Genomic DNA, 22303 nt, shown 5'->3' with positions numbered 1-22303 from the left:
AAATAGTACAGATATTTAAAAAAAAATAAGTAAGTCTATATCATTAAAATAATTTTAATCTGAGTATTCTGAGCCTAGGATGAACCCATTGAAATCTGTTTAAGATAATATGTGCATTATAGTCTAAGATAATATTACATTTTTAAATACAATTTTACAATTTTTTGTGTTGTCTGTTGTAATGTCCTTCAGAAAATATCATATATAAATATTTTACTACTTAGTCAGAACTAAACAGTTATCCAGTAAATCTGCCCTCCCATTTGCATCTTAACACACTGCATCTGCAGGCCCTATTTATTCCTGTTTCCGAAATTGATACGTTGGCTTCTTTGCTGCTTTTTCCCAACTCTGGAAATCACGGTATTTCTCTTTTGCTCAATAATTAAAGTGTTCATTACAAGTAAGCTTTAAACACCTGTTAAATTACCATTCTTTATGGGAGTAGGTCTGAATCTAAGGAGATATTTCTAAGCACTAATGAATTAAGCCCCAGGCTTTTACCGAATAAATGATTTACTTTTGCTTTCTCTCTTTTGATCTTATGTGCACTATTGTAGCAGAATAGAGATAAGGTAGGATCAGAGAGGCAACTGTCAAAGGAAAAACTGTGTCAGAAATGAAGAATACAGTTTCTGTTCACTATATTGCCGCTTTTCTGATTTGATTTATATTTTTTCTCTTCTCTCAGCTTCAGAAAAATAGTTTATTTCAAAAGCCAGGAACCATTTTCAGTTTAAAAGTCACACATGAAGTTTTAGCATAATGAGAGAGAATCATAATTGACAGCCACCTTTTTTAAAAGAATACAAAAATCCTGTAAGGCAGGAAAACTACACGTGTATTGGATTCTGCAATACCTACTGTACAATAGAGTTTTCAGTTCAGTGGATAATAAATGCTAAAATGATCTTCTATTTATCTCTCTCTTTATGTCTACATACAATTGAACATAAAAAAAAAAAGAAATCATGGAATTGTTTTCCTTAACAAAATGTATTCTAAATTTTTGACTCATCAAAGTAGCCACCTTTTGCAGATATAACAGCTGAACGCTCGTGTCATTCTTTCTTCAATGGAAATCAAACATTGTTCAAAAAGATCTTTCTAACACTGTTGCAGTTCCCACAAATGTGTTGCACTTGTAGGTTGGTTTGCATTCACCCTTCTGTCAAGTTCGTCATAAACCCACTTGATGGGGTTTCAATTTGGGGACTGTGCTAGCCATTCCATTAATTGAAGCCTACCATTTTGTTCATTTCTTCTATGTTTTAGGTCTTTATCTTTCTGTAGGATGAACCCAAGACTAACTAGTTGTATTCTAGAGGGTATTGCTTGGTGTTGCAAAATGTTGTGGTAGTTTTTGTTCAGGGTGCCACTCACTTTGAGCAAGTCGCTGACTCTGGATCCAGAAAAAGAGACCCAGACCATCACACTTCCTCCTCTATGTTTGACAGTGGGAAACTGAGATTTGCTTACTTTGATCAGTGTTAAGCTGTGCTTGAAGCTGTTGTCCTGTGAGCAGCCTGTCATGCAAGCTGTTGACTCTCAAAAACTTGTGTTCTGACTCTGTAGTGGTTTTGGGTCTGCCAGACCTCCTCCAGTCAGAGTTTCCTTCAGTTTCCAATTGTGTGTAGGAAACAGTACTCACTGAAACCTTGGATTTTTTCTGCACGTTTTCTAAATTTCTCTAAAGGAAAGACCAACCTTTACTGGTTACAATGGTCAATCTGTCTTCCTTTGTTAATTGCCTTTTTCTTGTCATTTTGAGAGTAATATACTACTTTCTGTAGTACAATACTGTCCAATTATTGCTTAAGAGGGTGTAGTAACACAGTCTGTTTCATCACAAATAGAGAGTTTGTAAATAATCAACAAAAGTTGGGACACCAGTAGGAATTGCTAGCATAAACTTTCAAAGCTTTATTAACTTACATTGCTGCAGAACATCTGTGAGTTGTTAACCCATTACTTACTTTCCCTAATATATATATATATATATATATATATATATATATGTGTGTGTGTGTGTGTGCACATATTCATATATAAATAGGCTGTACGTGTTTACTAATTTATTCCACTATTAAATTAATGAAATATAACATACAGTACACTGGGTTGATTAACTAAAACTGGAGTGTGCAAAAGCTGGTGAAGCTCTTTATAGAAACCAATAAGCTTTCAGGTTTTATTTTTAAAGCTTAATTGGACAAGCTGAAGTTAGAAGCCAATTGGCTTCCATGCACAGGCTCACCAGATTTTGAGTGCTCCAGTTTTAGTAAATCTCCCCCACTGTCTCCCTGTAAATTTGAAGGTAAAAACAAGACATATTGATGAGAGTTTAAGGGGGATTTTCACTTCATAAGTGAATTTTGAAATCCCATGCTGAGTACATCTGTAAACCTAGTGACCCAACACTCCATAACAGTTGAACTTCTCAAGTTGGCTGGTCTCTTTCTACATTCAGATTTTCTTTTCCTCCTAACTTTTAGCCCTGTGTTTGGGAAATTGGACCCATAGGCATTAAAATCTGCAGAGGTACTGAAACCAGAAGTGATTATTTTTTTTGCTCTGGAGTTCAGTAGAACAGGGGCATGGAGATGAATCCTACTTCCAATCCAAGTAACCTCATCACCCAAACTCAAGTAAAGAATTTGATACATGATATAGCAGATGTAATTGCTATACATGTGGCACTATTTCCTTCCCCTTGCTAAAGAGATTGTCTCACATTGTTTTTCAGATGTTTTGCAGAGTTTTTTTTGCCACAGACGGTATCTATAGTGGGACACCTTCCAAAACTTTTGCTTTCAAGTGTTGCTGGGGCTTTAGCTTTTCTTATTTTAACACTAATAATAATGGCAGATCATTTTTTTGCTTGCTTTGGTGAAAGGAAATACCAACAGCAATATTCTTCACAACAAGAGCAGATTGTTTTTAAAGCCATACTGCATTGTCATACATATGTTTGTTATTTTATTTAAATGAGTCATTATTTTGTACTTAAAATAAGCCAGTGTCATTAAATTATATACTATGGGGTTGATTTTTAAAGGCAAATTGGCTCTGAGCTCTGAACTTGGTAAATGAGCAGAAGCTCAAATCATGTGCAAGCAAAATTGCTGTTTTTTGTTTTGTTTTTTTTCGTTGCATGTGATTAGGTATTCTTTAAGATTTACCTCATTTACTAACCTCTGGAGCAACTGCACTTGCTGAGTGCAACTGCACAGTCTTTTTGCCTTTAGTACATCAACCTATCTATATGTCTCTATTAAACCCTAGCTGCTATATGCAGCTATTTTTCCAGATATCCAGTATTTATATACCCAAAAATACAGTCATACGATTAACCACTGAAGCCCCGGAGGATTTGGCTGCTAAACGACCAGGGGGTATTTTGCGATTCGGCACTGCGTGATTTTAACGGACAATTGCACGGTCGTGCGACGCTGTACCTAAACAAATTTGACGTCCTTTTTTTCCCACAAACAGAGCTTTCTTTTGGTGGTATTTGATCACCTGTGCGATTTTTTGATCACGCGCTATAGACAAAAAAAGAGCGTCAATTTTGCAAAAATAACAATATTTTTCAAATTTTTTTATATGTAATTCCCCCAAAAAAATGTAAAAATCAAAATTTTTTAACATTTTAGGCCAATTTGTTGTATGCTACCTATGTTTGGTAAAAAAAATTGCAAAAAGCGTATTTTTATTGGTTTGCGCAAAAGTTATCGCGTTTACTAACAAAGGGAAAGATTTTTGTAATTTTTGTTGTTTTTTTAACGCGTAATTGCGGCGATCTGCGATTTTTTTTGCGGTACTGCGACATTGCGGCGGACAGATCGGACCCTTGACTGACATTTTTGACACTTTTGGGGTTAACAGTGACATTTCTACAGTAATCAGTGCTATACATATGCACTGATAGTGAAGGGGTTAACTTTATTTGAGAGGGAGGGGCTGTGTGTGTCCCTAGGGGCGTGATTCTTACTGTGATTGGCTGTCTGTTGAGCTGTAGGGACACTGATCAACGGTTCTACATTGTAGAACCGTGTGATCAGTGTTTTTACACCGAGGAAAATGACAGGCAGCTTGTTTACACAAGCCGCCTGACTTTCTCCCTCTCCCCCGCCGATCGCCGAGTGACCGGCGGACATCGGGTCCGCCGGTCACACGCGCAGGGCGGTCCGTGACCGCGCAGGAGCGCGCCTCTGCGGGCGTGTGCTCGCTCCCCAGAGCCTCACAGGCTAGCGACGTAGACCTACGTCGCTCTGCCTGTGAGGGGCTGACTGCCGCAGTAAATATACTGTGAGCAGTCGGCAAGCGGTTAATATACTGTATATTCCAGCTACTATACCATATCAAAAGTGCAATGAAAAATGGGCAAAAAAAACACCTAGAAGATGATTAGTTTCTATGCAGAACTGCACCAGATTTTGCACACTCCAGCTATAGTAAATCTCCCCCACAGTGTTTATTTTCACATATACTATATAATCAATTATGTGATAAAAGTCCACCATAAGTGGTTACCATCACTCAAAATGACAAAAAAATTAGTTTCATATGCAAAGTCCTTATCCAACAAAACCAGTAAATCTACGCAAAAATCTTCTGTAATCCACCAAAACTATTCCGTGTGCCAACACAAAACACTCCAGTGAAAGTCAATATTTCATACAGTGGACCTTTAGACCCCATCAATTATTAAATGTGTCTAATGTGCTTGTTTTCATGCCCCAGAATGTAATCCCCTTTCTTTACCTTTCCCAGAGTCAACCATAATCAAACAGAGGCAGAGAGAGAAAGCCCTGTATTGCATAAAACCATTTTTTATTGTAAAAACATAGCATAATCATGTATTCCTGTGCCTGAGCCAACAGTCCAGGTGAAAAGTTTAGCCTTGTAAGGCCCCTTTCACATGAACGATCCGTTCAGATCCACCTGTCAGTTTTTTAGGCGGATCTGATCGGATCCTCCATGCATTCCTATGGGGCAGCGGATGTCAGCGGAGACATGTCCGCTGACATCCGCTGCCATCCGCATCCGACCCTGTCCGTGAAACCCTATTATCCATCCACCCAGGGGATAGGATCGGATCGGATGAGAGCGGACAGACGGTCCACTCTCATCCAATTCCTCCATAGAGAGCAGCGGGGCTCTGACACCTCCCTCTCTGTACACAGAGCGGAGAGGGAGCTATCACCTGCCTGCTCAGCGGGAATTGGCGGATCGATCCCCGCTGAGTAGGGAATGGAGCTTATTGGAAGGCGGATTGTGTGAAAGGACCCTAAGAGTGACACTTCACCAGCATTTCCTGCAGGTGCCGGTTTATGTTCCCTAGGTTTATGTTCCCTAGGTGCGGGCTGTCATCATGCGCCCAATGCGTTTAGTCATCCAGGATGTTGCTGCATTTTTACTGCCCTCTTCTTTTGTCCACACCACCAAAATGTCCAAACTCCTTAGCAAATGGATAACATCTCAAGAATTTAGGAGATCTGCAGCACATAAACAGCGATCAACTCCACCAGCCACAAAAAAAGCAAAGATCATCATGGAAAGAGCATAAATGCAAACCACCTTGTGTAATACCATTAAAACCATCAGGGATTTAATAAACAAAATATGTGCTGCAGATCTCCTATAATTTGGAGATCCTATCCATTTGGTAACAAGTTTGGGCACTTTGGTGGTATGGCACAATGAAGCTGGCAGTTTTGGCACATTATATTTATATGATTAAGGATATCAAGTATTTCACTCAATAACTTTTTCACTTATATTTAAATGGATATACACTTTTTATTGTTGTTTTTTATACTAAAATTAAATTGTGAAGAATTTTGTTTTATTACACTGATGTTGATAGTTTTAATAAGTTGGAATAAATTTAAAGTGAAAGCGCCCCTATTTTATTGATATATATATTTTTTTATCTTGTATTCAGATATCTTGGCTTTTCTGTTTATGATAAAAAAATTTAAAAAAACTCAGCGCAGGGATTTTTGTATTTCAAACACATACATTCAAACAGTACATTCAAACAAAATGGCAAGAGAACCTTGTGTTGATGCAAACATAATAAAAAAAACTAAACGTATAATAAACCAAATTGCATTGTAAACTCTATTTACTGGGCTATGATCAGGTCCTCACAAGTGGGAGCCTGAATCAAAATGGAGCCTGCTTCCCCAGCATGATGTATCTTATAGCTTAGTCCCCACCCCTCTCCATTTTCCTGGCATTTATCCCATCCAATTGAAACCGTATTACTTGGTTGTTTGGTGCAGAAGAGCTGCAGCTTCTGCGCCATATTTAGTAGTGTGCACGTGTGATTCCATCCCAATATGGCTTTGCGTTGCATAGAAGATATCTTTGACCTAAGAGCCAACTGCTGTGTGTGTGTGACTGGCTCCAATTACTGGCTTATTTTCCAAGACGACTACCAGGCAGGGCACTATATTGGACAACAACCCTACCATTGCTGGGAATGTTTATTCGCTGGGGACAGACCCTTAAAAATGGGGAACGTCCCTGGCAAATGGGGGTGGATGGCAATCTTAACTTACTCCTCCACTGGCCACTGTGGTTCATCTAACATGAAAAGTGAAAGCAGGGGAAGCAAGTATTTGATTGCTTCAACAGTCAAATACGTACAGCAACAGGTTTCAGTACATGGGCCACCAGAAAGGTAAGTATATCCATGACTCTTTTAGGCATGTTTACACTTGTGGCAACCCTCTGAAGAGTGATCTGCAGTAGATCACTTTTCCGAGGCACTTGGCAGGTGGTGTTCCCCCTAAAAACCCACACTGCAATCTTTTCTTTTGCATGTGGTTGCCAGGTAGTAGCAGCGTAGTCACATTTACCTGAATGAGTTGCATTTAGCTGGCAGTACTGGCATCCAAACGTGACAGGGGATAATTGTTGCTGCGGTAAGTGTATAAATGTGCTATATGTCTGCCTTTATAGCGTAGGGGGAGTGTAAACTAAGCCTTACAGTTGAGCAGTTGGTTAAAAGTGATCCTGGGTTGACGGGGTCACTTTAATGAACAGCTTAACCTGTGAGTTCTAAATGACAGCTCGAAGGTCTATTCCCCTTTTGATGGAAATATTTGCATCCTCCCAATAAACATCAGCACTCTAATCCATCCTAAGTTCTACTGGTAAACTCTTTCACTTCTCAAAAGTTATTCCTCTGTGGCAGTCCTTATACAGACTGACAGAAAATATAGATCAGACCTTTAATTTTAGCTTTTACAGCTCTCTCAAACTTGGTCTTTCAATGTGCACATACAGTGCCTTGCGAAAGTATTCGGCCCCCTTGAACTTTTCGACCTTTTGCCACATTTCAGGATTCAAACATAAAGATATAAAACTGTAAGAATCAACAAGTGGGACACAATCATGAAGTGGAACGACATTTATTGGATATTTCAAACTTTGTTAACAAATAAAAAACTGAAAAATTGGGCGTGCAAAATTATTCAGCTCCTTTACTTTCAGTGCAGCAAACTCTCTCCAGAAGTTCAGTGAGGATCTCTGAATGATCCAATGTTGACCTAAATGACTAATGATGATAAATAGAATCCACCTGTGTGTAATCAAGTCTCCGTATAAATGCACCTGCACTGTGATAATCTCAGAGGTCCGTTTAAAGTGCAGAGAGCATAATGAAGAACAAGGAACACACCAGGCAGGTCCGAGATACTGTTGTGGAGAAGTTTAAAGCCGGATTTGGATACAAAAAGATTTCCCAAGCTTTAAACATCCCAAGGAGCACTGTGCAAGCGATAATATTGAAATGGAAGGAGTATCAGACCACTGCAAATTTACGAAGACCTGGCGTCCCTCTAAACTTTCAGCTCATACAAGGAGAAGACTGATCAGAGATGCAGCCAAGAGGCCCATGATCACTCTGGATGAACTGCAGAGATCTACAGCTGAGGTGGGAGACTCTGTCCACAGGACAACAATCAGTCGTATATTGCACAAATCTGGCCTTTATGGAAGAGTGGCAAGAAGAAAGCCATTTCTTAAAGATATCCATAAAAAGTGTCATTTAAAGTTTGCCACAAGCCACCTGGGAGACACACCAAACATGTGGAAGAAGGTGCTCTGGTCAGATGAAACCAAAATCGAACTTTTTGGCAACAATGCAAAACTTTATGTTTGGCGTAAAAGCAACACAGCTCATCACCCTGAACACACCATCCCCACTGTCAAACATGGTGGTGGCAGCATCATGGTTTGGGCTTGCTTTTCTTCAGCAGGGACAGGGAAGATGGTTAAAATTAATGGGAAGATGGATGGAGCCAAATACAGGACCATTCTGGAAGAAAACCTGATGGAGTCTGCAAAAGACCTGAGACTGGGATGGAGATTTGTCTTCCAACAAGACAAGGATCCAAAACATAAAGCAAAATCTACAATGGAATGGTTCACAAATAAACATATCCAGGTGTTAGAATGGCCAAGTCAAAGTCCAGACCTGAATCCAATCAAGAATCTGTGGAAAGAACTGAAAACTGCTGTTCACAAACGCTCTCCATCCAACCTCACTGAGCTCGAGCTGTTTTGCAAGGAGGAATGGGCAAAATTTTCAGTCTCTCGATTTGCAAAACTGATAGAGACATACCCCAAGCGACTTACAGCTGTAATCGCAGCAAAAGGTGGCGCTACAAAGTAGTAACTTAAGGGGGCTGAATAATTTTGCACGCCCAATTTTTCAGTTTTTTTATTTGTTAAAAAAGTTTGAAACATCCAATAAATGTCATTCCACTTCATGATTGTGTCCCACTTGTTGTTGATTCTTCAAAAAAAAAATACAGTTTTATATCCTTATGTTTGAAGCCTTAAATGTGGCAAAAGGTCGAAAAGTTCAAGGGGGCCGAATACTTTCACAAGGCACTGTACTGTATGTACCACTTTAATACCACAAATACATTTTTAAGAGACATGTCTATGTTAACTGTTAAAGTAAACTAAAATAGACACACAAATAATCATCAGTTGCATGCTAGATTTAGTCATTCATTTTTTGAGCTAATCGGTCATTTATATAGGCACATGAATATTTTTATGCATCCCTAAATTTAGGTTTTACTTCCATCCACCATTGAAGGTTGTTATGCAGAAATTTTGTAGATTTTCTCAGGGGTAAAATATATTTATAAAATGAATATGAAAATGTAAAAATATATGAGTCTTCAAACTATCCACTAGAGAATATGATGTTAGTTATGTCTTAAATCCAATTATTGAAAGATACTGTCACTCCAAACCATTTTAAATAATGTATTTGCATTAGCTACCTTATGAAAGACGTGCATTAGGAAACTTCATTTTGATGGAGCAATATAGAAAAATCCAAAGAGAGAAGTCATAAAGGGATAGCAACAGAACCTCAAGTCTGACATAGGACATAGAGTCCTTGGCAGTAGTGGAACCATCTCGAGACTAATTTAGAAGTTATGCTAGAAAGAATGTCCCAGCTTGACATGGATGTTCGTTTTTACCAGAGTTGTATAAAGTACTCGAAAACCATACTTGAGTAAAAGTACAAGTGCTCAATCAAATAGTGACTTGAGTAGAAGTGGAAGTGCTCGATCAAAAAGTGACTTGAGTAGAAGTACTAAAGTATTCAACATTTTTTGTACTTAAGTATTGCAAGTAGTTTTTTTTTTTAAAATTTTGCTACTCAAGTACTGAAAGTAAAAGTACCAGTAGTTTTTTAAAAAAAAACTGCTACTCAAGTACTGAAAGTAAAAGTACAAGTACTGTGGTATGTAGTTATTAAAGAAAGAAGTCAAAAGTTTATTAAAGTTAAAGTTATTAAAGAAAGAAGTCAAAAGTCAAAAGTACACATGACATTATACATATTTTTTTGAGCTTCATGAAACCTGCCATCTACTGTTCTGGCAGTGGTAATTTTTATAATTGTAACGAGTAACTATGCAGCACAAAAAAAAAATATTGGAGTAGAAGTATTGAAATCATCGAAAAAATGTAGTGAAGTAAAAGTGGAAGTAGGAGAAAAAAATTATACTCCAGGAAAGTACAGATACCGCCTTTCGGTACTTAAGTACAGTAGTGAAGTAGTTCTACTTAGTTACTATACATCTCTGGTTTTTACTGACTGTTACATAAAGGATATGTGTACATTTATGATAAAGCCAACAATAAAATGGTAGCTTCCATTGCAGCTATCTTGATCTAAAAAGATCAGGAGAAACCTTCAGTGATATAGCACATTTGCAGGAGAAATGTATGATGGATGAAACCTGAATTGGCAGGGACAGTAAACAGAATAAAACTTGATTTGGCAGAAACCTTGATATGACACATAACTCAAAGAACAAGGGATGATATACAACGTGTGGGAAAATTATGTTGCAAAAAGTTGTTGCATTGTTGTTCTATTGTTAAAAAAGAAAGCACAGAGCTGGTAGCTCTCAATGTAAGGCTTTGCTGCTTAAAAGAAAGTGGAAAGTTCTTGTAGTTTACCACTTTCAATGCTGCTGGCTGCTGCTTTCTCTGTGCTGCTTCCCTACCAGACTTCAAAAGAAAGAGTTAATAGTGGACAGTGCAGTCTTCAGTCACTCTATTAGTTTGGGGAAGAGAAGAGGAAGGAGGAATGGAGGGGGGAGCAGGAGAGTTCCTTGCCATCATTAAAATTATTTTAATTGGTGTCTCAGTCTTCCTTTATATCAGCCTCCTATATGGATTTTAGATTTTATTTAGGACAGATTAGGCTTTCATTTGTTGTTTTTGGATAGCTCATAATTATGTTTTACTATGAAAGGAAAACTGGCCAAAAATAGTGAAAAAGATAAATTCAACTTTAACCATATATACACTATATTGTCAAAAGTATTGGGCCGCCTGCCTTTATATGCACATGAACTTTAATGGCATCCCAGTCTTAGTCTGTAGGGTTCAATATTGAGTTGGCCCACCCTTTGCAGCTATAAAAACTACAACTCTTCTGGGAAGGCTGTCCACAAGGTTTAGGAGTGTGTCTATGGGCCTGTTTGATCATTCTTTCTGAAGCACATTTCGAGCCGATGGTCGACCCGAACCGTTCGATCATCCCTACTCGCTAGTGGAGAAGTCTGTTCTTTCTCCAATTCACAGAGGAAAAACAACACAGGGATGGGCTACAGAGAGAATGATCACTGTGGTCGAGAGCCAGTTCATCTGGCTCTCAACCTTTAGTAGAGACCCAGGGCTGTCACTGATGGCTCGGTCTCAGTACTGGGAGTGAGCGATTGAGTGCATTTTCAGCTCAGAGGGACACATATACACACTGATAAATCCCACTTCTTGGCCGCTGCATTATATCTACTGTGTATATATATATATATATATATACAGTGCCTTGCGAAAGTATACGGCCCCCTTGAACTTTGCGACCTTTTGCCACATTTCAGGCTTCAAACATAAAGATATAAAACTGTAATTTTTTGTGAGGAATCAACAAGTGGGACACAATCATGAAGTGGAACAAAATTTATTGGATATTTTAAACTTTTTTAACAAATAAGAAACTGAAAAATTGGGCGTGCAAAATTATTCAGCCCCCTTAAGTTAATACTTTGTAGCGCCACCTTTTGCTGTAACAATACTGTAGAAATTACACTTTACTACAATGTAAAGTAGTGAGTGCTCAGCTTGTATAACAGTGTAAATGTGCTGTCCCGTTAAAATAACTCAACATACAGCCATTAATGTCTAAACCACTGGCAACAAAAGTGAGTACATCCCTAGGTGAAAATGTCCAACATGGGCCCAATTACTCATTTTTCCTCCCTGGTGTCATGTGACTGGCTAGTATTACAAGGTCTCAGGGGTGAATTGGGAGCAGGTGTGTTAAATGTGTTGTTATTGCTTATTGCTCTCACTCTCTCATACTTGCCACTGGAAGTTCAGTATGGCACCTCATGGCAAAGAACTCGCTGAGGATCTGAAAAAAAGAGTTGTTGCTCTACATAAAGATGGCCTAGGCTATAAGAAGATTGCCAAGACCCTAAAACTGAGCTGCAGCACAGTGGCCAAGACCATACAGCAGTTTAACAGAACAGGTTCCACTCAGAGCAGGCCTCCCCATGGTCCACCAAAGAAGTTGAGTGCACGTGCTCAGCATCATATCTAGGGGTTGTCTTTGGGAAATAGATGTATGAGTGCTGCCAGCATTTCTGCAGAGGTTGAAGGAGGGACAGCCTGTCAGTGCTCAGATCATAGGCCACACATCGCATCAAATTGGTCTGCATGGTTGTCGTCCCAGAAGGAAACCTCTTCTAAAGATAATGCACAAGAAAATGGATTTCTGGAACCATGTCCTGTGATCTGATGAGACCAAGAAAAACTTATTTGGTTCAGATGGTGTCAAGCGTGTGTCGCGGAAACCAGGTGAGGAGTACAAAGACAAGTGTGTCTTGCCTACAGTCAAGCATGGTGGTGGGAGTGTCATGGTCTGGGGCTGCATGAGTGCTGCCAGCACTGGGGAGCTACAGTTAATTGAGGGAACCATGAATGCCAACATGTACTGTGACATACTGAAACAGAGCATGATACCCTCCCTTCAGAGACTGAGCCGCAGGGCAATATTCCAACATGATAACGACCCCAAACACACCTTCAAGATGACCACTGCCTTGTTAAAGAAGCTGAGGGTAAAGGTAATGGACTGGCCAAGCATGTCTCTAGATCTAAACCCTATGGAGCATCTGTGGGGCATCCTCAAACAGAAGGTGGAGCAGCTAGGTCTCTAACATCCACTAGCTCCATGATGTCGTCATGGATGAGTGGAAGAGGACTCCAGTGGCAACCTGTGAAGCTCTGGGGAACTCCATGCCCAAGAGGGTTAAGGCAGTGCTGGAAAAAAATGGTGGCCGCACAAAATATTTACACTTTGGACCCAATTTGGACATTTTCACATAGGGGTGTACTCATTTTGTTGCCAGTGGTTTAGACATTAATGGCTGTGTGTTGAGTTATTTTGAGGGGACAGCAAATTTACACTGGTATACAAGCTGTACACTCACTACTTTACATTGTAGCAAAGTGTCATTTCTTCAGTGTTATCACATGAAAAGATGTAATAAAATATTTACAAAAATGTGAGGGGTGTACTTAATGCCAATATATATATATATATATATATATATATATATATATATATATATATATATATATATATATATATATATATATATATATATATAGCATGTAGCTATACCCGGTCATGGAGGAGTTGAGAGGGGCAGTTTACATTTCTTTTCATTTCTATGGTAGGTAACTGCTAAGCTACTTCACTATTTAGGTTTCAAAATATAACATTTATTTTTTACATTTAGTGCCTGTGTGTTTGTGTGCGCATGTTCTATTTTTGCTTTAAAAAATACACTAAGTATGTTTTTATTTATTTTTTATCCGATGATTTTACTCAAACATAATCAGCAGTGAAGCAGTGTCTCAGAGAGGAAAAAAATTAATCACTTTACACTAAATAACCTCTTCAATCCTTTTATATTTTATTATTTCCCATTAAATGGACATGAAAAACCTTTCTTCGATTTGTAGCTGCTTAAATTATGCAAATGATTTTGTATGTAATTATAATGCACCCGTTGTTAATTATAAATACAGCTTTTATTTTCATATGGATAGTATTTATGTCATTTGAATAATTAAGTATTCAAGTTCATTGCCAATTTCATAGACAAACTATAATTCTTTTCTGTTTACTTGGAGGAAGACAGAGGTTCTGCTTTATTGCACTCAGTATTAGCGAACATAAATATAATTTCAAAGTGGAAAAGGTATGGTGCTGTAAATCTTTTAGCTTATATAGTTTCTGGGTGTCAAAAATGATAAAGTTGAAATAGAAAGCTTAAAATACTATTGCTGTTCTACCAAATCCTAACCTTCTAGAAAATTGTAAAACTATCAATTAAATCTAAAACTCTTGAAGAGCCAGTTGTGACCGGTGGGAGATATATGACTTATTCTTGTAGTCCTAGGGCAACAGCAGACATATGTGTGTCTGTGTAAGTATTGCAGAGACATATGTAGACTGTTGAGTTTACAGAGCAAACAAAAAATGATCCATGACCATAGTGGACACTATATAGTTTTATTGTGTTACCAAAGCCATAGGTCTTCATGACTTCTCTAAACCCATATGTTAATGCCTGCTGTTCACCTTTATACAAATTTAAAGAGTAGCTGTACCTGCCAAAACAAAACCTGCCATAGGTTTTCCAGATTTACTGTAAAGTAGCAGCTGTGTGCCCTAGTAGGATTGAGTGTTGCACTCCAAGACTGCACTGCCACTATTTGACCTCACACTAGTCCTAGTCCCAATGAGCCACCCCAAAAATAGGATGTATAGATGACACAACCAGTCTATTCTGCTTAAATGTTTATTGAAATCCAACAGGGTCCATCGGGAAAGTGTGATATCTCTCTCATAGGTTTCAAAATACAAAGCTCTTGCTCATAAAGTAGATTCATTTTGATATCCCATCAGTAAAAAAGGAGTTATTCCTTCCCACCGGGGTGAGCCTGCTCCAGCTCACCCTAACTAAAGAGGCCAATTCCTAGACAGCCTACATTGAAAATATTCAACAACAAAATACATGATATTTTAAAACAAGCATCAAACAATTATGCTTATGGTATTTGATTAGTTTATACCTTATAAACTGACTTTCATAGCATATGTTTCAAAGCAGACTAGAAATATAGGTTCTATTCATAAAAATACCTCCATGAGCCAACCTGAAGCAGTTTGACACCTTTGTTGATATCATAAAGACATCCCCAGAATCTCTGGAGCCATCTGGTGGTGGCTGTAATCTCTGGTCCTGTGATGCGGGGTACAGCTCTCATCTTAAGGGGGACACATGTACATCTTTTTACCTAGTAAGGCAGCATACAGCTACCTAATCCCTAAGGTACATTTTTAACCACTTCTGGACCAGAAGGTTTTACCCCCCTTAATGACCAGGTCATTTTATGCAATTCGGCACTGCGTGACTTTAACTGGTAATTGCGCAGACATGCATTGCTGTACCCAAACAAAGTTTATGTCAATTTTCCCCACAAATAGTGCTTTCTTTTGGTGGCATTTGTTCACCTCTGCGATTTTTATTTTTTGCGATATAAACGAAAAAAAAAAAATTTTGAGAAAAAATACATTTTCTAATTTTTCTTATAACAAATACACAATGAACTCAATTTTTGTGATAAATTTAGGCCAAAATGTAATTAGCTACATGTATTTGATAAAAATCTCAATAAGCGTATATATATTGCTTTGCAGAAAAGTTATAGCATCTACAAACTAAGGTGTATATATTATAATTCACGCAGCTTTTACTTTCTGACTGCCTATCTCATTTCTTGAAGTGCTAAAATGGCAGGGCAGCACAACCCCCCCCCCCCCCCCAATGACCCCATTTCAGAAAGTAGACAGTTTTGGGAAAATTACCATTTTTTTTTTTTTACACAAAGTTGTCACCTAAATGATATATTGCTTACACATGCCATGGGTATATGTGATAAGACACCCCAAAATACATTCTGCTGCTTCTCCTGGGTATGGGGATACCCCATGTATGAGACTTTTTGTCAGTCTAGTTGTGTAGAGGAGCCCAAAAAGCAATAATTGCCTTCAGGCTTTCTAAGGGCTTGAATTGTTGATTTCACTCCTCACTACCTATCACAGTTTTGGAGGCCATGAAATGCCAAGACAGCACAACCCCCCCCCCCCAAATGACCCCCTTTTCGGAAGGTAGGCACCCTAAGCTATTTGCTGGGATTCATTTTGAGTATTTTTCAGATCTTGCATTTTGTCACAAAGTTTTGAAAATTGAAAAAAGAAAAAAAAAATGTTCCTTTTCTTTCCTAATTTTCCAAAACAAATGAAAGCTGCTTACCATGCCTCTTAGCAAATCACTTCCTACAGCACTGCAATCATTGGTTTACGTATATGCTGAGAGCAAACGCTGTTTCTTTCAGAATAAACAATTCAGTGCTGCAGCTGATCGGCGTACCTGCAAAGCAAACAATGGTTAACAATAAAACACTGTAACAATGAAACATTACAATATAATAGTATAAAGTGCAGTAAAACAGTGCAATGGTGGTATCTGCAAACAAAACTACAATGAAAAACAGTAACAATAAAACATTACAGTATAACAGTATATTATAAAGTACAGTAAAAGTAGAAAGAGTAGAAAAGTAGAGTAAGAACAGAAAATTAACTCAATAAAACAACAACTGTCTTTGGCTTTTTTATTTTTTAATTTTTATTTTTATTTATTTCTATTTATTTATTTATTTTTTTACTTTTTTTTTTTACACTTTTTTTTTGTAACTGTAAAAAAAACTGTTCCAGGCTAGGGCCTCTCAAAATGCAAAAGCCATCTAACATCTTTTGAGACCCTGTGTGAAAGTGTCCCCTACAGTGTGCCGCGCTGAACCCTATACTAATACTCTACTACTGTGTGGTAGTGATGAAAACAGTCCCCAATGCAGAGACCAGGTTGGCCAGGACAGGAGGAACAAAAATAGTGGGTGTCACGCATATTTCCTGCAGACACGACATCTTCTTTGGGGTGCTCTTTTGGTAGGGGTACCAGGGAGGACATCTGGAAAATGCCTCTCATGCAGCCGGCTCACTGCATCTGGATTGTGAATTTGGGTCACAGCACCTTCTGGATATAGAAGGTCTGTAATTATCTCTTCCTGGAATTTTAGGATTGCTCTACTTCTTCCTGACGCTTTGATAGCACATAAGTGTTCCACAGAGCCAATTGGAATAAGTATACACACACTTTTTTGTACCAGTGTCTGGTCTTATGGGCAATCAAGTATGGCGCCATCATCTGGTCATTGAAATCTACCCTTCCCATGTTGTATTCGTGGACACAGAGGGGCTTCTCAACAACACCATAATGAGCTCCACATTGCTATCTTTTCCCTTGTAAATCTGGAAACTATATGTATAGCCTGTGGCCCTGTCACAGAGCTTATATATCTTGACCCCATATCTGGCATGCTTGCTGGGGAGAAACTGTTTGAAAGCAAGGCGACCAGAAAATGTAATCAGGGGCTCATCAATGCAGACAGGTTGTTGTGGTGTATACAAGGCTGCAAACTGATTGAAGTGATTTACGAGGGCCGAATTGCGTGGAGCTGGTCACATCCAGGGTCACCCGGAGGATGACAGAGTTCATTGTCACTGAAGTGCATGAACCACAAGATTTGCTTGTATCTAGTCCTGGCTATGGCAGCAGAGAACATGGACATATGATAAATTGGGTCAGTTGAACAATATGACCACAACTTACTCTTTCTAGTAATGCCCATGAGGAGGGATAGGCTCAGAAAGGTTTTAAATTCTGAAACAGTGATACGTTTAAATGCAAATTCTCTGGCAAGGGTCAAATTTGGATTTTGGAAGGGGAATAAAATCGGCTGTTTCCACCTAAATTCCAGGTTGGCCAGTGAATGGAGGAAGTACCAGTGCTGCAGGAATGGTGGGCTCCCATTTAGGATAGGCAAGCGCACCAGGAAGGACACTGTGGGCTCTACAGGTCTGTCTTCTAATTATTGGTGGCTTCGGGACACTACTTGTGCTAGCCACTGCATCAGCTTGAACTGCACTTATGGGACTCGCCACATAACCAATTGTTGCTGCAGTGCTGGTTTGACTATGACCAGTGTAACGTATCAACCGGCACCCCGACCTGGTACCTCCATTGATGGATGCTCCTAGTGCTTCCCGAGGGCTCCAAGCACTCCACCAGACACCATAACCGCCTCAGACCCCACGAACCGCTGTAGCTTGGTTAGGGTCTCGCCGTCTCCTACGAACCCTGGACCTACGACAGGTTCCCGTGGGTGAACCTCTCTTTCCCCAGAGAGGGCAGCAGGAACAAGCTCTACACAAGCTCTTACAAGAGCTTAGTGATTATCCAAGGGAGTATGGAAGACCATAGCAATCCCATATTCCCCCAATAAGAGACAGGACTCTAGATTGAGGGTTAACTAACTCAACTTTATTGAACAAGAAACAGACTTATATACAGTTTTCCCCCACAAGGTTACCACCCAGGTGGACCTTGTTGAGGACTGGACATGACATTCACAATCCAATAGAAACAGGGTTTTACACTTCTATACAGTGTACACAAAAGTATACAATGTGGGACAACCCCCCCCCCCCCTTAGCATCCCAATCCACATGCATATATACATCCCATAATAAGTTTATCTTAAGGCAGACAGACAGAACAATGTGAGGTCATTAACATTTAACAATGAGACAGGGGCAATCCCCATTCCCTCCGAATCCACAAACAATAGGGAGCACCTGTCTGACATTGAGGGATATGTAATACACACATTATTTAGGAATTACAGATTTCATGGCAATGGGAATACATCTTCATATTTCTATATGAAGATATTGCTGACAAATATGACTGTCCCATCTGAAGCAATTCAAACCATTAAAAAGATCTGTACACTATAATAGTGACACTGTGACAGGGCAATGAAGGGGTTATCTGGGGGTGATCAGGGGGTTAAATATTTATTAGGGGATATATGACGTGTACCCCAAACCTATCTGGGACTACTTCTAACTTCCACAGACTCTCTCACACTAACTAAAGTCACAAGTGACACTAATACAGTAATCAGTAAATTATCTGTATACGGTATATAGTGTACACTGTGACAGTGAGTGAAAGGGTTTACTGGGGGGTGATAAGGGAGTTAAATGTGTGTCTATGTGTACTGGTGTCAGTGTAGTGCTTGTGTGCTCATGGTAGATGTTCTCTCTTCTCACGCTGGAACCGAAAAGGGCTCCAGGAGAGAAGATTGCATAATTTCCTGTGCCTGTGTTTACATAACACATGCACAGGGCATTCTGAAATTGGTCAGAACCGATCACCGGGTCCAGGCAAAAAATCATTGGCCTTGACCTGATGACTGATCGGTTCTGAACCGAATCAGAACATCGCGGGGACAGCACGCGTCCCCTAGCCCTGTGCACGGCCAACATACAGTTACATAGCTTTACGCAGCCGAGTCACCTTGCTGCAGTAAATCTGCAGCGGGTGGTCGACAACAGAGTTGTATAAAGTACTCGAAACCCATACTTGAGTAAAAGTACAAGTGCTCAATCAAAAAGTGACTTGAGTAGAAGTGGAAGTGCTCGATCAAAAAGTGACTTGAGTAGAAGTACTAAAGTATTCAACATTTTTTGTACTTAAGTATTGCAAGTAGTTTTTTTAAAAATGTTGCTACTCAAGTACTGAAAGTAAAAGTACCAGTAGTTTTGAAAAAAAAATTGCTACTCAAGTACTGAAAGTAAAAGTACAAGTACTGTGTTATGTAGTTATTAAAGAAAGAAGTCAAAAGTTTGAACATCATATTGTTTTTTATTATTTCAAATGCAGCTTTTATTTATACATACAGTAGCTTTGATTTTCGTATGCGCTGATAATACACATGTTTTGAGCTTCATGAAACCTGCCATCTACTGTTCTGGCAGTGGTAATTTTTATAATTGTAACGAGTAACTATGCAGCACAAAAAAAAAAATATCGGAGTAGAAGTATTGAAATCATTGAAAAAATGTAGTGAAGTAAAAGTGGAAGTAGGAGAAAAAAATTCTACTCTAGGAAAGTACAGATACCGCTTTTCGGTACTTAAGTACAGTAGTGAAGTAGTTCTACTTAGTTACTATACATGTCTGACAACAGGTTAAGTACAGGTGTAGCCGCCATTTTGGCAGCTGTTTTACAACTTGGATCCCCACCTTTCTAGAAGTCTAACTAGGTTTTAAGAACACACAGCTCACTACGAGTGTTTGGCTCCTGATGTGGTTTTCATTTAAAGGAAAGCCTTAGAGTTCTAAATAGAATGTGTGGCTCTTGAGCAGTGTGTTGGGTTTCTATCTTAAATGAAAACTGAAATTCTTTGATTTTCATGTAACATTTTGAACTGACCCCATGACATCCCTAGAAGAAGTCTCATTTGCTCTGTCAGGATTTTTTGTTGCTAGATTTATACCATCAAACATTTCTAAGCTACTCAGCAGTTACGTGTTTTACTGCCTTTCCTCCGTGTTCATTATGTGTCGCAGAAAAGGAAAAAGTAGCCAGCTTTTGAGATGATAATGTTGAAGGTTGTTTGGGCAGAACATGTATCAGATTCAATAAATAAATAAATAATAAATAATTCCAAACAGGGCCTCCTTTTGACACTGTCTACTTGTCAAATTACATGGGGTTGTATCACCAGAAGAAGATGTACTTCATAGAAATGTGCCAAATAAACAATTTTGAGGCAAAGATTTCGTCTTAGTATTTTTCTTTCCAAAAAACACTGGATGGTTGCAAGAACTGCATGTCGATATACTTGTACATTGTCATACAATACAGTATATGTATGTAAAATGCTGTGTAAATTGACGGCGCTATATATAATCTGTAATAAATAAATAAATACCGGTTTATATGAGACAATTGAAGAGGACTGGGCCTGTCCAGTGTAGTTCTGGTACTTGGTACAAGTCAATAAGGATTTTACATTTTTATATTATGGGTTCCATTCAATCCATTATTGGGCCAAGGGAGTGATAAAAGTTTATTTATTAAATTACATAAGGCAGAACTTCAGCCAGCATTTTCCTTAGTTTTGGATAGGGAGGGTTTGTAACCACTGTTAGCATTTTATCAATGTTTTGCTGTCTTTTGAGGAGTGGCACTCTTTTGGATATGGCATCTCATCCCTGAGGGTCAGTAGAGCAGAGGATGGTGTCAGTAGGGCAGTGGACAGTGTCAGTTGAGCAGTGGATGGTGTCATTAGGGCTGAGGTTGGTGTCAGTAGGACAACGGCCATTGTCAGTTGGGCAGAGGACAGTGTCAGTAAGACAGTGGATGGTGTCAGATAGTAGAGCAGTGGACTGTGTCAGTAGGGCAGAGGACAATGTCAGTAGGCAGTAGATGGTGTCAGTATTGCTGTCAGTAGGACAATGTCAGTAGGGAAGAGGATGGTGTCAGTAAAGCAGTGGACAGTGTTGGTAGGGCAGTGGACGGTGTTAGTAGAGCAGAGGACAGTGTCAGTGGAGCAGTGGATGGTGTCAGTAGGGCAGTGGATGATGTCAGTCAGTAAAGCAGTGGACAGTGTCAGTAGGGAAGAGGATTGTGTCAATAGATCAGTGGATGGTGTCAGCAGGGCAGTTGATAGGGTCGAGCCCCCCTGCCCAAAAGCACTACCCTATGTTGAGGGCATGTGGCCTGGTATAGTTCAGGAGGAAGGGGGCTGCTCACTTGTCCCCCCTTTCCTTACCTGCCAGGCTGCATGCTCAGACAAAGGACTTTTTTTTTTTACATTTTGGCGTGGGGTTCCCCTTAAAATCCTTAGCAGACCCGAAGGGCCTGGTATGGATTGGGAGGGGCACACTGTTTTTTTCCCTGAATTTTTCATTGCTTGCATTCTTTTGTTTACATTTCAGCTGTCATTGGGGAAGCCCGCTGACAGCTGATGAGTGATTAATTGTTAAGGACATGGCGGCTGGCTTCCCTGCCCACTCCTAAACAACCAGCTATTATTCACACAGAATTCAAATTGGTCGAACGTTTTTTGACGGATCCGAATTTGAATTGTTCTGAAAATTTTGAATTCTTTAGAAAATGAATATACAAAATGAAATTAAACAGATTTCAACGAGTAACAAAACTAGTTACTATTTCATTTGGAGATCTGGATACAAAATTTGTCTGCATTTATATTCGGACCAAACGAATTGCACATGTCTAGCTACCCACATGCTGGCTCTAACAGTGGAGGACCTCTCACCTGGCTGCAGGTCACAAGCCCAGCTACCTCGGCCTCATCAGTTATGAGCTTCTGAGAGAGGGAAGGTGAGGAATTTATACTCCCTGGGCATGTTAACAAACCCAAGGAGTTGTGGGAAATAGAGTTAATAAAGGGGCCTGCACCTGCATCTGAGCATTGTAAATAAAAGGACACATAGCTATACAGCTAATCTACTTATGTCATGACGATCTAGGTTTTCACATCGTCTAAAGGGAACTACTCTAGAGGATACTTGATACCATATCTATGTGCTTTGTACTATCACTTTCAATGTGCCTTTTAAAAAATTATGACTAGAGTATTCCTCAGTTTCATGGGCTATGTTTGCATCCACAATGTAGGCCATACTAAAAACATACCTGTAAAAATTGTGCCTGTGAATGGCCATTCA

At 39.3% G+C, this 22303-nt stretch overlaps 1 protein-coding gene across 9 annotated transcripts in view; it reads left to right on the top strand.

Annotated features, from left to right (window-relative positions):
- The window catches only part of PTPRM (protein tyrosine phosphatase receptor type M), a 974793-nt gene that overhangs the window by 796846 nt on the left and 155644 nt on the right, over positions 1 to 22303 (top strand). The gene's annotated exons all lie outside the window — the stretch shown is intronic.

Source organism: Pelophylax lessonae (assembly GCF_965119305.1).
Source record: "Pelophylax lessonae genome assembly, chromosome: 5".
Lineage (NCBI taxonomy): Eukaryota > Metazoa > Chordata > Amphibia > Anura > Ranidae > Pelophylax > Pelophylax lessonae.
The sequence above is the reverse complement of the archived record's forward strand: the minus strand, read 5'-3'. Positions and strand labels throughout refer to the sequence as shown.